Source organism: Lampetra planeri, chromosome 25 (genome assembly GCF_965212315.1).
Source record: "Lampetra planeri chromosome 25, kcLamPlan1.2.h2, whole genome shotgun sequence".
Lineage (NCBI taxonomy): Eukaryota > Metazoa > Chordata > Hyperoartia > Petromyzontiformes > Petromyzontidae > Lampetra > Lampetra planeri.
Window position 1 is genome coordinate 573,831 of NC_136131.1, and position 16,170 is coordinate 590,000.

General features: G+C 52.0%; 1 protein-coding gene across 1 annotated transcript in view; it reads right to left on the bottom strand.

The window, feature by feature from the left end:
* LOC144727202 (uncharacterized) overlaps positions 1-10,907 on the bottom strand; it is a 46,032-nt gene extending 35,125 nt beyond the window's left edge. The window contains exons 1-2 of the mRNA XM_078605859.1: positions 10,831-10,907; positions 1,836-1,885 (exon numbers count right to left, since the gene is read on the bottom strand). The gene's annotated coding sequence lies outside the window, so the exon portion shown is untranslated. The remainder of the gene's footprint in view (positions 1-1,835; positions 1,886-10,830) is intronic.
* Between the last annotated feature and the right edge of the window lie 5,263 nt (positions 10,908-16,170).

The following is a 16,170-nucleotide window of genomic DNA, read 5'->3' on the forward strand; positions in this document are numbered from 1 at the left end:
ATACATAGAAGAGTAAATAGTAGTAGCGTAAGTGCACGTGGCTGGCGTTGTGAGCATTAACAGCATGCATGGGTAACGCAACAGCTGCTTCGGCCCGTGACCCACCGCTTAGCACAACCTGCAGTTCTGGAGCCGGAATACGGCTCTCCGACTGTCCATTGCGATTCTTTGGCTGCCCCCTTCCAGGTTAATTCACGTCAGGGAATGGGGTCACTAGGGAATGTCTTGGTGGCAACAATATGTACAACAGTCAAACTATATTGTTAAGGAATAACTAAGGGGGAACAGTGGAACTTTTAATAGACGCAGTTTATTCCATCATCTATTTTGTTGATTAAGTCAGAATGTGTGTTGTTGTCATCTGCTATATCCCCGCTGCCAAGGCCGTAATTATAATATATTGCTATAAAAATATTATTGCTATGCTATGTAAATAAAAAAAACAATTTGCTAAACCTTGGCCACAATATCTGGACTTGTCTTCTCTGCCATTACATACAATAAAACAAGAAATGGTAAAAAAGTACTTGAAAAACAAAGCAATGTAATACAATACACTATTAGACATTATTGTAAAAAAAGTCCAACCCATGTGTTAGTGCATTTTTTTATATTTTAGGCAGGACATTAGTATTCAAATGTAGATCCTTTTCTGGGTTGGGACCCCCAGACACCCTGGAAGATTTGGTCCCCCCCAATGTTGACTTCATGGCTACGGCCTTGCCCGCTGCTGTGTCCGTGTTTGTGTACAAGTGGCTCTGCGCGTGATGCGGCTCTCCAACTATTTTGGTAAAAGACAAAAAAAAATGCCTCTCATTCTTCTTTTCAAGGTCGCCAGCCCCTGTCCGAGCAACATCAGCATCCGGAATCGCTGAGCAACGCCTAAAAGCCGCTTGCTGCTGTCACAGACTCGTCTCTGGGACAATCACGCCTGCGGCATCCACTGTACCAATTTGTGTTGGAATGCAGCTTGTTGACTGGAGCTCACAAACACCCCGCGTAGCCCTCACAAGCCGCCACGATGTGCCCGTGCCTCCAGTGTGCCCGTGCCCTCCAGTGAGCCCGTGCCTCCAGTGAGCCCGTGCCTCCAGTGTGCCCGTGCCTCCAGTGAGCCCGTGCCTCCAGTGAGCCCGTGCCCTCCAGTGAGCCCGTGCCTCCAGTGAGCCCGTGCCTCCAATGTGCCCGTGCCTCCAATGTGCCCGTGCCTCCAGTGAGCCCGTGCCTCCAGTGAGCCCGTGCCTCCAGTGAGCCCGTGCCTCCAGTGAGCCCGTGCCCTCCAGTGAGCCCGTGCCCTCCAGTGTGCCCGTGCCTCCAGTGAGCCCGTGCCCTCCAGTGTGCCCGTGCCTCCAGTGTGCCCGTGCCTCCACTGTGCCCGTGCCCTCCAGTGAGCCCGTGCCTCCTGTGTGCCCGTGCCTACAGTGTGCCCGTGCCCTCCAGTGAGCCCGTGCCTCCAGTGTGCCCGTGCCTTCAGTGTGCCCGTGCCCTCCAGTGTGCCCGTGCCTCCAGTGTGCCCGTGCCCTCCAGTGTGCCCGTGCCTCCAGTGAGCCCGTGCCCTCCAGTGTGCCCGTGCCCTCCAGTGAGCCCGTGCCTCCAGTGAGCCCGTGCCCTCCAGTGTGCCCGTGCCCTCCAGTGAGCCCGTGCCCTCCAGTGAGCCCGTGCAGTTTCAGCCAACCTTCCGCATGGCTACGGTGGTGGAGCAGCAGTCTCTCGAGTGAACAATCACAGGCGAGTTCGCAGAAGCAGGAGAGAGGGAAAAAACAGCCAGACCCCGATTGTGAAGTTTGACAAACGGGGAACCCGCGCCGCCAGTGGCCACTCTCGACGCGGCTCGGTACCTTCTGAGCCTCCATCTGCTCTCGGGAAGCCACCTTGAACGCGCTGTAGTCTGTCGGCACACGAACGGACAGCGCACACCTTGAGCACCGAATTCCGCACAGCCCACGCCGCGTTCAGGGGTCACGCCGAAACCAGCGTAAGAAACAAACTTGCCCAAATGCACGGCTCGTTATTCAGAAGTGGATGTAAAGATGCCGACATTAATAATGGGTAAGAAGTTAATTCGAGTCGCGATCACGCTCTCAAGTGTGTTTGTTGTTGCTGTGTGTGTTGTTGTTATTGCTTTGTGCGTGGTTGTTGCTTTGTGTGTTGTTGTTATTGTTGTGTGCATGGTTGTTGATTTGTGTATTGTTGTTGTTATTGCTGTGTGCGTTGTTGTTGCTATAACCATCGCAAAAAGGTAGTGTGCAGGACAATTGCCTTCTCCCAGAGTTATTTTAAATCCCAACGGGAATCAGCCACAATGGGAATCAGCCCCAATGATAATCGTAGAAGTTGGTCAAAGAGAGAGAGAAAGACTGCAAAGTTGCTCAAGATAAATATGAAGCAGTACAAAGGTCACCGTGCAGCAAGTTGGCCGGACGAGTTGAAACCGCCCGTCAGAGAGGGGACACAACGATAGTGGGACACGCTGCGGAGTGCCGCATGCCTAGCACAGCTCCTGGTGTTGGGAGTGATGAGCTCAAGGTGTGGATGGGAACGGGTCGGGGTGCGATAATTGTTTTTTACCCTTTCATCTGGCAACAAAACTGACACCTTTTTTACAAGGAGTCATGTTTGCATTGACCATAATACCTGCGGTCGGAATGCCAACAAAAAACACAACTCTGATAAAGTATGCACTGTCCTTGAAATTGATTGGTCCACACCCGAGACAGCTTTTATTCGAGCCTAGTCTCACATGGTGTTGGACCAGATGACGCCAATTTCAAGGACAGTGCATACTTTATCAGAGTTGTGTTTTTTTTTGCATTCCAACCGCAGGTATTGTGGTCAATGCAAACATGACTCCTTGTAAAAAAAGGTGTCAGTTTTGTTGCCAGATAAAAGGGTAAAAAACAATTATCATATTTTGCTACTGGCAAAGAAGGTTCCAATGGGGTCGGGGTGCTTTGGAAAGTCACCCCCAGGCCAAGCCCAGGCCAAGCCCAGGCCACCTGGCTAGTGAAGGGCGCTTACTCGGCCGTGCAAGAAGCTCTCTATGCTGATACCCGGCAAGATCATGAGAGGTAGCCCCAAGTTCGTGAACATAATCTTATCTTGACCACGGCGTTTTACAAGGAATCAACAACGGTTCAACAACAACAACGACGCGTGTGTAAATGTAATGGTGGAATCTTAATTTAGGAGCTTTCGTGACTGCAGGAATTATTATTTGGTTCTTTTCGGTTAAGTCACGTCTAAAAATAAAATAATAAATTAAAATAACATATTACGACGTTTCGATTGCAACACAAGCAATCATCATCAGGCACAAAAGAAATAGCAACAAAAATCTAACCAGAAAACTATAGACAGACATACAAGCAGACAGACATCACAACGGCACACAGAGAGAGGACACAAATCGGCACAAAGAGAGGGGTCGTTTCTGTGACGGTCACTTAAATATAGAGAGGGGGGGCGGGGACGGAGAGAGGGAGGGGGCAGAGAGAATTAGCATATCAATGAGTGTACGGCAACGTACTGCTGTTGCAAGTAAGATGACAATGTGGAACGGGCACGCAAGCTTGAAAATTAGGAGACAGGCACACGAAAATTAAATAACCTAGCAAAATATCGAAATGTGATGTAATACAACACAGAGAGTCGGTTAACACACAATTAACGCATAGCCTGGTTGATTACGTGTTTCAAAATTTGCTAAGTTAGAATTTTAAGTGTGAAAATTCCAAAGAGAGGACACAGGCAGAGAGAACAAATAGCCAGAAAGAAAAAGGATAAGCTTAAAACTTCCCCGTAGAAGTGGTTCAATCTTAATTTAGGAGCTTTCGTGACTGCAGGAATTATTCTTTGGTTCTTTTCGGTTAAGTCACGTCTAAAAATCAAATAAGCTTGCGTGCCCGTTCCACATTGTCATCTTACTTGCAACAGCAGTACGTTGCCGTACACTCATTGATATGCTAATTCTCTCTGCCCCCTCCCTATCTCCGTCCCCGCCCCCCCTCTCTATATTTAAGGGACCGTCACAGAAACGACCCCTCTCTTTGTGCCGATTTGTGTCCTCTCTCTGTGTGCCGTTGTGATGTCTGTCTGCTTGTATGTCTGTCTATAGTTTTCTGGTTAGATTTTTGTTGCTATTTCTTTTGTGCCTGATGATGATTGCTTGTGTTGCAATCGAAACGTCGTAATATGTTATTTTAATGTATTATTTTATTTTTAGATGTAATGGTGGATATGAGGTGAATGAAATAGACGAGAGGAAGCAATGGGGGCGAATCTGTGATGCGTGAATTCGGTGAAAGCGAAATTGTTGATAGTGAATGATGAGGAATGGATTAAATGAACGGGGTGAATGAGTGGCAGCCGTGTAATGAGAATATGAAGAGGGAACAGTCATGGTGGCGGTGATTATGAGGAAGAGATTAAGGGGGGTCGTGGGGTGAGCTAGGGGTAACAATAAGTGAGCTTTGAGTAAGGAGTGGGAACTTAGCAAAGGTGACCGCTTAATGTGGAGGGGGAAAGTTTGTTCCAGTAAAGGTGGTGGGCGAGAAGAGGGAGAGCGATAGCGTGGATTGAGTACAAGGAGGAAGAGGAACAGAGAGAGAGTAAAGATTGAGAAGGGCGAGAAGGCGGCATAGACAGATACAGAATAGCGAGATATGGTGGGGCAAGACCATGAAGGTCAATATTTCATGAACACGTTCGTCAACAACATGTGCTATGAATAAGGGCCATTGCCCGAAACGTCGCCGGTTATATATTAATATATTTTGATCTGTTTAAGGCCACAGTGTTGATGCTGTTGTCCGTGCACCGCTGCCAGCGCAGCCGCAACTGCATCAGCATCAAGTCGTTTGCTCAATATTCTAATTGGTTGAAAAGATCGAAAAATGTTTGCCGCAATACAAAAACTGGTTTTAACGCGCAACAATAATAACAATTCAAAACAAAAAATATCTTTCCGCTTGAAATTCCGCACCGCAGGAGAAGATAAAAACTTTGAATAATTCCATGTATAGAGCAATTTTCATTAAGGATCTCAAAGCGCTCTACAGGACACAGCAGCAGCAGACGCTCGGCATATAATTAATTATATAATACATTTTTCATCTATTTTTTTAATTAACTAAAAGTTTAATGGGTGAAAGCGTATATAACCAGGTTTTAAGACGCATTTTAAAAAATGTCCTCAGACTCTGAAAGATCCTGATATTGCGTGCATAGCCGGGGGGGGGGGGGGCTACACAGGAATGATGGACATGTTGATGTGAGAGGCTGTGACTATGGAGACATCATCGCGAGCTGCCTCACTGAGAACATCCACTCTTCACGTCGGACCGCGAACACACCTCGCTCCCACTGTTCCAGTGGCAAATATCCCTCGAGTGTAAGAAGCGCGATTAGCGCGAACAGAAACTGAGGCGCACGCTCTGCTGCCATGCGCGCCACGCGTGTCTGGTGTGGTGAGAGGTGGTGGTGGGGCGCGTGTCTGGTGTGGTGAGAGGTGGTGGTGGTGGGTGTCTGGTGTGGTGAGACGTGGTGGTGTGGTGAGATGTGGTGGTGGTGCGCGTGTCTAGTGTGGTGAGAGGTGGTGGTGGGGCGCGTGTCTGGTGTGGGGAGAGGTGGTGGGTGTCTGGTGTGGTGAGAGGTGGTGGTGGGGCGCGTGTCTAGTGTGGTGAGAGGTGGTGGTGGGGCGCGTGTCTGGTGTGGTGAGAGGTGGTGGGTGTCTGGTGTGGTGAGACGTGGTGGTGGGGCGCGTGTCTGGTGTGGTGAGAGGTGGTGGTGGGGCGCGTGTCTGGTGTGGTGAGACGTGGTGGTGGTGGGGCGCGTGTCTGGTGTGGTGAGAGGTGGTGGGTGTCTGGTGTGGTGAGAGGTGGTGGTGGTGCGCGTGTCTAGTGTGGCGAGAGGTGGTGGTGGGTGTCTGGTGTGGTGAGAGGTGGTGGTGGAGCGCGTGTCTAGTGTGGTGAGAGGTGGTGGTGGGGCGCGTGTCTAGTGTGGTGATAGGTGGTGGGGCGCGTGCCTGGTGTGGTGAGACGTGGTGGTTGTGGGGCGCGTGTCTGGGGTGGTGAGACGTGGTGGTTGTGGGGCGCGTGTCTGGTGTGGTGAGAGGTGGTGGGTGTCTGGTGTGGTGAGAGGTGCTGGTGGGGCGCGTGTCTAGTGTGGTGAGAGGTGGTGGTGGGGCGCGTGTCTGGTGTGGTGGTGCGCATGTCTGGTGTGGTGAGAGGTGGTGGTGGGGCACGTGTCTGGTGTGGTGAGACGTGGTGGTGAGATGTGGTGGTGGTGCGCGTGTCTGGTGTGGTGAGACGTGGTGGTGTGGCGAGACGTGGCGGTGGGGCGCGGGTCTCTCCATATCATTCCCGTCCTAGCGTTATAACAACAAAGGTCACCAATTAAAAGAACGATCTAATTGGCAGTAGAGCAACTATAGTGCATAGCAGGGGGCGGAGGAGGATGGGGGTGTAGAAGACTCGCGGGGGGCACGCCAGAGGCCTACAGGAACATCTGTGAAAAATAGCTTCATTGCTCATCGGATTCCTCCTGCACAATAAAATAAATATTCAGAGGAACCCACGCAGGAGGCGTCGAATAGATGCGGGACCACATTGCCAGACGAGACCAAATGACCACGGCACCATCCAGTCCCGTGGAGGAAATCAACATTGTGGAGAGGACTTAAGTTTCAATGTTAACCGTGTCCCTTGGTTACTGCAAATCGCGAAATTACATAACCTAAAAAGCCATGCAAAAAAAAAACACACACGAACATCTGACACGCGTGCAGACGTAATTTGTAAATGCAGGAAAGAGTTGCGTAATAATCCATGACCATCTGAAAAATATATATATATTACAACTCAACGCCTACTGCAGCGGAATGTTCCAGCCGAAGCTAGCTGTGACGGTTCCACTCACAACATTTGCTCTGCCTTCGTGTAACAGAGGCCCACGACAGTCTCACGGAAGGCCCAGACAGGCCACAGGGCAAACGCCCTGGTGGGCTGCCGCCCTGTGGGGAAATTGCTAAATGTGATCAGTGTAAAAAAATGCAATATTTTATTACCTCTGTAGTGTACCAATTCTCTCTTTCATTCCGGCCTACACAGCCTTAGGGGATAACCACACACCGGTTCGGGACAGCCAACATGCTGCCAGATCCACAGCTTGAAGGGGGGGCTAAGATCACCGGGACGACGACGGAACGACGAGCTCCACTCCAGATAGCAGCCGCCCTGACTGTGAGTCGGAGCTCGCCTTATATCCTGAACAGCGTGGCCAGGCTCCGCCCTCGGCCACGCCCCCCTCTGGATCCCCCAGGTGTCTCCGTGCCTTGCCCACAAGTGCAGCTGGTAGAACGGGCTGTTACTCATAATTCTATTGTCTACCAATCTCCCAGCGGCACGCGCTGCAGTGACTCATCAATGTCACTCCACCGCTCACGTGTACGCTTCATTGCTGATTTTCGCTCTCCGTTCGCATTAAATCCCCAGAGATTCGTCAACCCCAAAGATTCTTCTTCCTCGTCGCCCCCCCCCCCCCCCCATTTTTTTTTGACCTAGCCCCAAACGGGACAATGAAGATCGCATGGCAAAATGATGCACAACACCATTTTTTTACATTTTTTTTTAAAATCTATGATAATTAAAACATTTGACCATAAAACCCAGTTTAAATAAATCATTAATTGACCATAGTCCGAATTTTGGCCCCCAGTTCTGTTTACAAATGCCTGGGTGCGATCTCTTGTCCCAGTCACGGATACGATCAAATGCAACGGAGCTAGCAATATAAATTAAAAGGTGACTTCCACGAATGCCTCAAGGCGCCTTGTAAGAAGGCCATAAGAGACAGAGAAGCTACATAGAATGAACGGACTTACGAGGATGTGGTTTCAAGACGAGACTTAAAGTATCCGCACTATCAGATAAACGAATTCCCAATGGTCGGGAATTCCACAACCAAGGAGTGGGCCCAGCAAGTCGCCCGCTCACCCCAGGAACACAGCCTGGATCGAGGTTCGCACAGAACACATGGTGTGACGTCACACGCCATGCGTACATATCGTCGCCTCCCCCCCCGTGACGTCATCGCGTGTTACCGCCATTTGGTCATCACGCGACTTGACGCGCAACCTTCCCAGCGCTCGTTCACGACTTGTGAGCGCAGCTGCGTGCTGGGCACCGCGACCGCACAACTGAATGGCAGCTTCCACGTCGCCGAGTGGCTTCCCGGCGGTCGGCCTGCCCTGGGAGAGGCCGCGCATCGCCTCCCTCTGTCACGGGGCAATGCCAGCCACCACGTGGCACCCTCAGCCGTCGGGATGGGGCCCGCCCACCGACTTTTTCCACTGGATGTGTCTTCGGTTTGATATTGAGTTATGTTTGTGCCATATTCTTTATTTATTTATTCTGTAATGCAGTTTGCCTTAGCTCAAATTTCTAATCGCCTGTATTTTGTTCTGACTTCTCGTTGGTTGTTTGGTTTTATTCCTGAATTCCATTTGCTTGAACGCTGTACTTAGCAAGCTGCAGCGTGTACAACATTCTGTGGCACCTGTTCTGACGGGTACTGCAAGATGCGGCCATGTCTGACACACTATGCGTAACAAATCAAGGCAGAGTTAATACATTCCAAAACTTGTTAAGAGTCACTATTCCGGATCTAGTTATTGTCCTTATTGCTCGTCGTCGTTAAAGCAACGTTTAAAAGCAATCCGCATTGGTGTCCGATAATAAGTATTGAGGGAATTGCATGGGAGAGAAAATGGATCCCAACTTTACAGATTAAAAATGAGCAAACCTCACAATGTCCGTCCGGTGCTCGCCGAGCTGCATTGGCTTCGGGTTGCCGAACAAACACATTGTGAGGTCGCACTCATTACACACACACAGAGTGCTTGCCACAGATGAACCAACACCTCGCTGATCTCGTCAAGCAGCATGAACCATCACGCGAACTCCGGACATCCTCGCAGCAGCGGCGTTTGCCGAACAATCAAACAAAGACGGCGGTCACCGCATCGCGCGGCACTTTTGGATGCGCTTCTGCTGCCGTCTGGAACGCTCCGCCTTCCGATATTAGGAAACCACTGGAGCCTTGCGCTTTTAAATGATCTAGATTAAAAACTAATTTCCTTAGAATTAATTTTTGCGTTTAGTTTTCGGTCGATCCCCCGCATCTCCGATGACCACGGCTGGCTACGTATACGGTGCAAGAGAAGTTCAACAGACGTGTCACCCAGGTCACTCGTGCAAATGAAACCCTTCCATCCCGGGGGCTCTCGAGTTCTCGCCGCCGGGTTAAACAAAAGGGAACTTGACACTTGAACCGACACTTCTCAGAACGCTTTCCCATTCCTACACAGCACGATGTCGCCCGCAGAGGGGATGCGCCAGAGACCGTGGGGCTACAGCAGGACGAAGAGCTGCTTCCCAGCTGACATTCCACATTCACATTTACACAACTGTTTGCTATATTGCCATTGGAAGTGGTGCAAAATTACAAAAAACAAAACATTGTGAAGAAGGGCCATTGCCTGAAACGTTGTCTATTATACTTTTTTTTTTAATCCGCAGTGTTACTACCGAACGTGTTGAGAGAGTGGTTCTTGTTGTGGTCGTCGCTGGATTCATTCAGCAGCAGCAGCGACGTTTCTCACCCGCGTCTAACTGTAACGTGGCCACGGTCTCTGCTTCCGCCACACAGCGGGGGGGGGGGCTCGTTTCATCTCTCGCCAGGGGAGGATTAAACGAAGCTCGAGGCTGCTGGCACGCAAAGGTCACGGCCACGCAGATCCCTCTCCTAAAAGCGGTGCCTCCCACCCTCCCCACTGGAGATTACAACACGGAGCCAGATTAAATATCAAACTGTGGATCTAAGCCGTTCCTTAATAAATCCCCGTAATTATACTCACACACACTCACACACACTCTCACACACTCAAAGACAAAGATCCCCTGTATAGCCTGAACAGACTATTGGGGCAAGTGCTGTGAGCGAGCACCTACGCAAAGCCGGCACAGCACACAAGGGGAAGGGTGGCCAACGCTATGCCCGGTCGCCTTTGTCTCCCCAGTGGCGATGTTTACACATTGCACCTTCAGGTACTCATTTAAGTCGACCTAAGGGAGGCTCAGCACGGGTTCAGATGATCATCACTGGTGTTGGCCGTGAGCAGGAATCGAACTCGGACCGCCAGGGTCGTAGCGCAGCGTACGAACCACAACACTACCGCTCACTCACAAACTCACTCACAAACGCACTCACCAACTCACTCACAGACACACCAACTCACTCACAGACACACAGACTCACTCACAGACACACAGACTCACATACTCACAGACTCACTCAGACTCACTCACAGACTCACTCACACAGACTCACTCACGGACTCACTCACAGACTCACTCACAGACTCACTCACAGACACACTCACAGACACACACACAGACACACTCACACACTCACTCACAGACACACTCACAGACACACACAGACTCACTCACACACTCACAGACTCACTCACAGACTCACTCACCAACTCACTCACAGACACACTCACAGACACACACAGACACACAGACACACTCACAGACTCACAGACACACTCACCAACTCATTAATTACACGGAACACCACACGCTGGGCTGAACACTCAGATAATTTGCCAGTGAAGTTAACACTTTGCCTACTGTCCCAAAGCAACACACATTGCACCTGTATTGGTGGAGGTCTTAGAAGATACTACTCGCTAACAGCACTTGCCCCAACCGTCTGTGTGAGGCTACACGGAGGATCTTTGTCTCTGTTGTATCATGCCGCAAGCCTCACCGTCCTTGGTGCGCCTGTGACTCTGGCGTTCCTTCTGGAGGGACTTCTCCAGCCGAGACCGATGCTCGTACACCACTGCAGTGGCGGGAGGGAGAGGGGGGGAGAGAAGGGGAGAGGTGAACACGCGGGGTGAACACGCGGGGTGAACATGAGAGGTGTACACGCGTGGTCAGGGTTCACAGTCAATATCATCCATCGTAGAAACGCCCATTTAGAGTAATTTGGCTGCCATAAAAAAAATCCTCACGATGATGATAAGCCACAACTCCGTTGAGCTATCATTTGTGATAGCCAGGCCGATTCTGAAGAATAACTACACAGCTCAGTGGGCCATATCTGATCAAATGAAAAACATGTTTAAAGTAAAAGTTTAGTTTCGCTTAATCCATAACCAATTCATCCATCACCTGTATTCGGGTTAAGTCACGCAATTATGTGGCCATGTCGGGTGGTGGAGGGTGACAACACATTTACATCATTTCCGTGGCCTAACACTCAAATACGGATGAGACTTTAACGTAAATAAAGCGGAGTGAAATCGCAGAAAAAAGTTGAGTTGATCAAACAAATTATTTGGCGATGCTGCTTCTGCTGCTCCATCGGCAGAGGTGCACGAACACAGATACCAAAAAACAATGGCACCTTACACATCTACAGAATATACAGCAGAAAAAGCATCTACAACATAGACAGCATATCCATCATATTCAACATATGCAAAATAGATAGCACATACAGCATATAAAACATAGACAGCATCTACAACATATACAGCATCTACAGCAAAGATAGGCGACGTTTTACAGCACGTAGATGTATGTGCTATGAAAAAGGGCCGTTGCCCGAAACGTCGCTTGTTAAATATTTCTACTTTCATTAGCCGAGTGAATCCCACTGAGCTATCTGGTTGATGTCAGGAGAAACCGTCAGGAGTTGATGAACTTATTCCGTGGGTAGTTACATGCTTTATTCATTTTATATTTATACTTCGTGACTTCAAACGTTTCACTAACCTTATTTTGTTTATTTTACCAGGTAAGGCCCACTGAGCTATGTGGCTCTTTTTCAGAAGCGACCTGGCCACAAATGGTAGCTCAACGCAGTGGCTTATCACGTGGAAATGTATTGCAGCCAGAATCCTCGAAACGCCGGGTGTTGATTCTAAATGTGGAGGGAAACACTGAAGGACCGGAAATAAATTCACACGGTCACGAGGAAAGAGACACACAAACTCCAAATATACAGCGGCAGAGTTCAGGGTCGGGATCGAACCCACGACCTCCTGTACACCAGGCGAGGTAGTTAACATCTCCCAGCCACCGTGGCGCCCTGTTGTTAGTCATCTTCTGACCCGCCCCTACTGGACATCTGTGAAACAAGAGCTTCGCAGCTCATCTGATTCTTCCTCCAGTCTAAGTCAAGACGCTGATTGTGAGTTTAAGTGTGACTTAGGTCAGTTTCCGTTCGGTCGGAAAAGTCAAGTTCACAGCGAGCCCGTGTCCGCTGCACCTCCTCACACGCAGCACCGCCACCGCGCCGCGCCCGCACCAAACAAACCACGAACACAGCAGCGCACTCGGGGGGCAACACCAACAGCGACACCACCGCTGCCGGCACCAACCGCAGGTAAAGCCAAGTTAGAGCCCAGGTGCTGTTCTTGCTGTGGGATTTGAATGGATACCAGGAGTTGTCTGCTCAATTAATCTCACAGATACAGAAAATCCACAGATACAGAGCTCAGAGACTCACAGACACTCACATATATTCACAAACACTCACAGACTTACATACATAGCTCAGAGACTCACAGACACTCACAGAGGCTCACAATCCCTCACATCCTCGGACATCTCCAACGCGGGGCGCCCTGTGGGGTGTGAGGCCCAGGACGTCCCCCGCTCTCTGGGCCCACACCAGCACCGCGCGCGAGGCGGCGCCACGGCCGACTGCTGTGACCAGGCTGAGAGGTCGCGACTCCACACGCCCCAGGGACTTGGGGGAGTTTGCTCGGAGTAGACTCCCCCGCAGCTCTGTTACAGCTCGGGGTGTCGCGTGGGGAGCAGGAGTGAGCATCTTCCGGTGACCTCAGCCAGCCAACTCAGAGCATCCCGGGTCTGTCCTCTAACATCCAGCAGAGTGCCGTCCACACCCCCAACGTGACGGCCTCAGGGTGCACCTAGCCTGGCACAAGCGCGCTGGTGACGTCAACGTCGCTTATCGGTGAACGGCGGCGGTTGTTGTTGTTGGGTAGCGAGGCGCCGCTGCTGTGCCCCCCACGTGCCCCCCGCGTGTGCCCCAGAGGCTCAACGACCGATTTGCTCTGCAAGATCCGACTGTGCCCCCCCCCCCTCGCGTGCCCTCCCCCCTCACCTGCCCTCTCCTCCTCACCTGCCTTCCCCCCCCCTCACCTGCCTTCCCCCTCACGTGCCCCCCCCCCCCATCGCGTGCCCCCCCCCGCTCGCCTTGTAGCTGCGCGCTGAGCGCGTCGTGCTGCAGGCGCAGGGCGCGCGTCTCCGCCTCGGCGCGGCGCGTCCCGGCGCGGAGCCGCGAGCCCAGCAGCAGCGCGGTCGGGGCGAGAAGCAGCAGCAGCCACCACCACGTGGGCCTCCGCCTCCACAGCGGCATCCCCACCCACTCCACCTGCACCACCTGCACCGCCACCACCACCTACACCACCACAACCAGCACTACTACCTGCACCACCAGCACCACCACCACCTGTACCACCACCACCTGCACCACCACCAGCAGCAGAAGCAGCAGCAGCACCACTCCTGCTGCTCTCACCACACTCCTCCTCTCACTCACCACAATCCTCGTGTCTCTCACCACACTCCTCCTCTCTCCCACCACACTCCTCGTGTCTCTCACCACACTCCTCGTGTCTCTCACCACACTCCTCTCCCTGTCTCTCACCACACTCCCCGTGTCTCTCACCACACTCCTCGTGTCTCTGACCAGACTCCTCCTCTCACTCACCACACTCCCTGTGTATCTCACCACACTCCTCGTGTCTCTCACCACACTCCCCGTGTCTCTCACCACACTCCTCGTGTCTCTCACCACACTCCTCCTCTCACTCACCACACTCCTCGTGTCTCTCACCACCCTCCTCGCGTCTCTCACCACACTCCTCGTGTCTCTCACCACACTCCCCGTGTATCTCACCACACTCATCTCCCTGTCTCTCACCACACTCCCCGTGTCTCTCACCACACTCCCCGTGTCTCTAACCACACTCCCCGTGTCTCTCACCACACTCCTCGTGTCTCTCACCACACTCCTCTTCCTGTCTCTCACCACACTCCTCCTCTCACTCACCACACTCCTCTCCCTCACCACACTCCTCGTGTCTCTCACCACACTCCTCGTGTCTCTCACCACACTCCTCCTCTCACTCACCACACTCCTCGTGTCTCTCACCACACTCCCCGTGTCTCTAACCACAATCCCCGTGTCTCTCACCACACTCCTCGTGTCTCTCACCACACTCCTCTCCCTGTCTCTCACCACACTCCTCCTCTCACTCACCACACTGCTCTCACTCACCACACTCCTCTTCTCACTCACCACACTCCTCCTCTCACTCACCACACTCCTCTCACTCACCACACTCCTCCTCTCACTCACGACACTCCCCCTCTCACTCACCACACTCCTCTCACTCACCACACTCCTCTTCTCACTCACCACACTCCTCTCACTCGCCACACTCCTCCTCTCACTCACCACACTCCTCCTCTCACTCACCACACTCCTCTCACTCACCACACTCCTCTTCTCACTCACCACACTCCTCCTCTCACTCACCACACTCCTCCTCTCACTCACCACGCTCCTCGTGTCTATCGCAGCGGCGGTGACGGCGGCCTGCACATCCTCCCCCTCCCCTCGTGTAACTCGAACCCCACTCCCTCTGCCCCCCTCCACCTGAGCTCTGTCTAGATAGGCGGGGTCCACATCTGCGCGATCAGTTGCGCAACTCAGCCGCGTGCAACTGCAGGGTCGCGCGTTTCGCTGCAACCGAAGACGCTGGCGCGCGCGGGCGGTTTCAGTCGCGCGGTGTCGAGAGGGACTCGGCCACCTCACCGGTCGCGCAGGCGTGCACCGCTGCAACCAGCCTCCTTTCTAATCCCCTCAGTTCAATTCCTGGTTCGGGGGTTCACCCGGCCCATCATCCCTGTGCGGTCGATAAAAACAACTCCCACTTTGCGAGGAAGTCAACTGACTGGTGGTTGTCCTATGGATGGGACTCGCTCCCGCCATAGAAATGTGGAATATCCACCCGCCGGCTCAGGGCTGTGAACAGGAAATGAGCAGCAACGCCTCAGTGCTCATTCCTGCGGAAAACCACAGCCGCGTCCGCTGTGCAACAGCAGTAGCAGCCCGTTGCTGCAGGTACCTCATCATCATCGTCATCATCATCGTCAGTGGAGGAGGTCGCTCCTTCTCGGCTTCTGCTGTCTGGAAATCGCTTCCTCCTTGAACTTCGTGAGGTTGAGACTGCTGCTGCTTCCATTGTCTAAAGTTAAAACTCGAGACCTCAGTTTGTTCCCACGCGGATCATTTATTTGCCTGTGGTATTTTGTTGTGTGGGTTGTATCGAGTAACTTTGACACTCGTGGCGTGGACATGGCAGAGGTTTGACTGCCCCTCTCATGCGAACGCGGTTCGAGAGCACTCATCGGCGATGCTGTGCGCTGTCGTGTGCCTCGTCCGTCTGCAGTCAATGCCCTCTGGACTGCGCATTGTGTTCATAGCAGGTGTTGGTTAAGCGGCGGTAATTCTTGGTATAGGGAGGTTGATCCAGAAACTGTCCGACCAATCCTGTCGAATTTAAGGCATAAAAGCCGCCAGATCGACAGGCGCGTGTAGAATCTCCACCTTGGACTGAACTCAAGAGGCGACTTCAACAGCGGTGTGGTACAATGGGCCACAGCAAACAAACGAAGGGGAACGTCCGTTGCGTGAATGGTGGCACAGGGCGGTGCTGGTCCGCCACGAGGCGCGCAGCCGACGACTGCGACGAGCTGCCCCCGTGACGTAACGGATGTCCGTCCAACATCAACACACACTTTTTGAGTTTTTTTTTTAAAGAGCAACACGTGCGATTTCTAATTACGTTTAGAATCGGGTTCATAATTAACTTGACCCGTGTGGTAACCTTCTGCTTTGTACATGGGATACGTCCGTGTTGTGTGCATTGCTTTGAGATGCTTGATGAAAAGCGCTATGTAATTTGTATTATTGTTGTTGCTCTTGCCACCAGACATTGGTCCAAGTGCAGGCGTTCTCAGTAACCTTAACGGGATTTAGAACTCGAAGTTCATTTGGAAAACA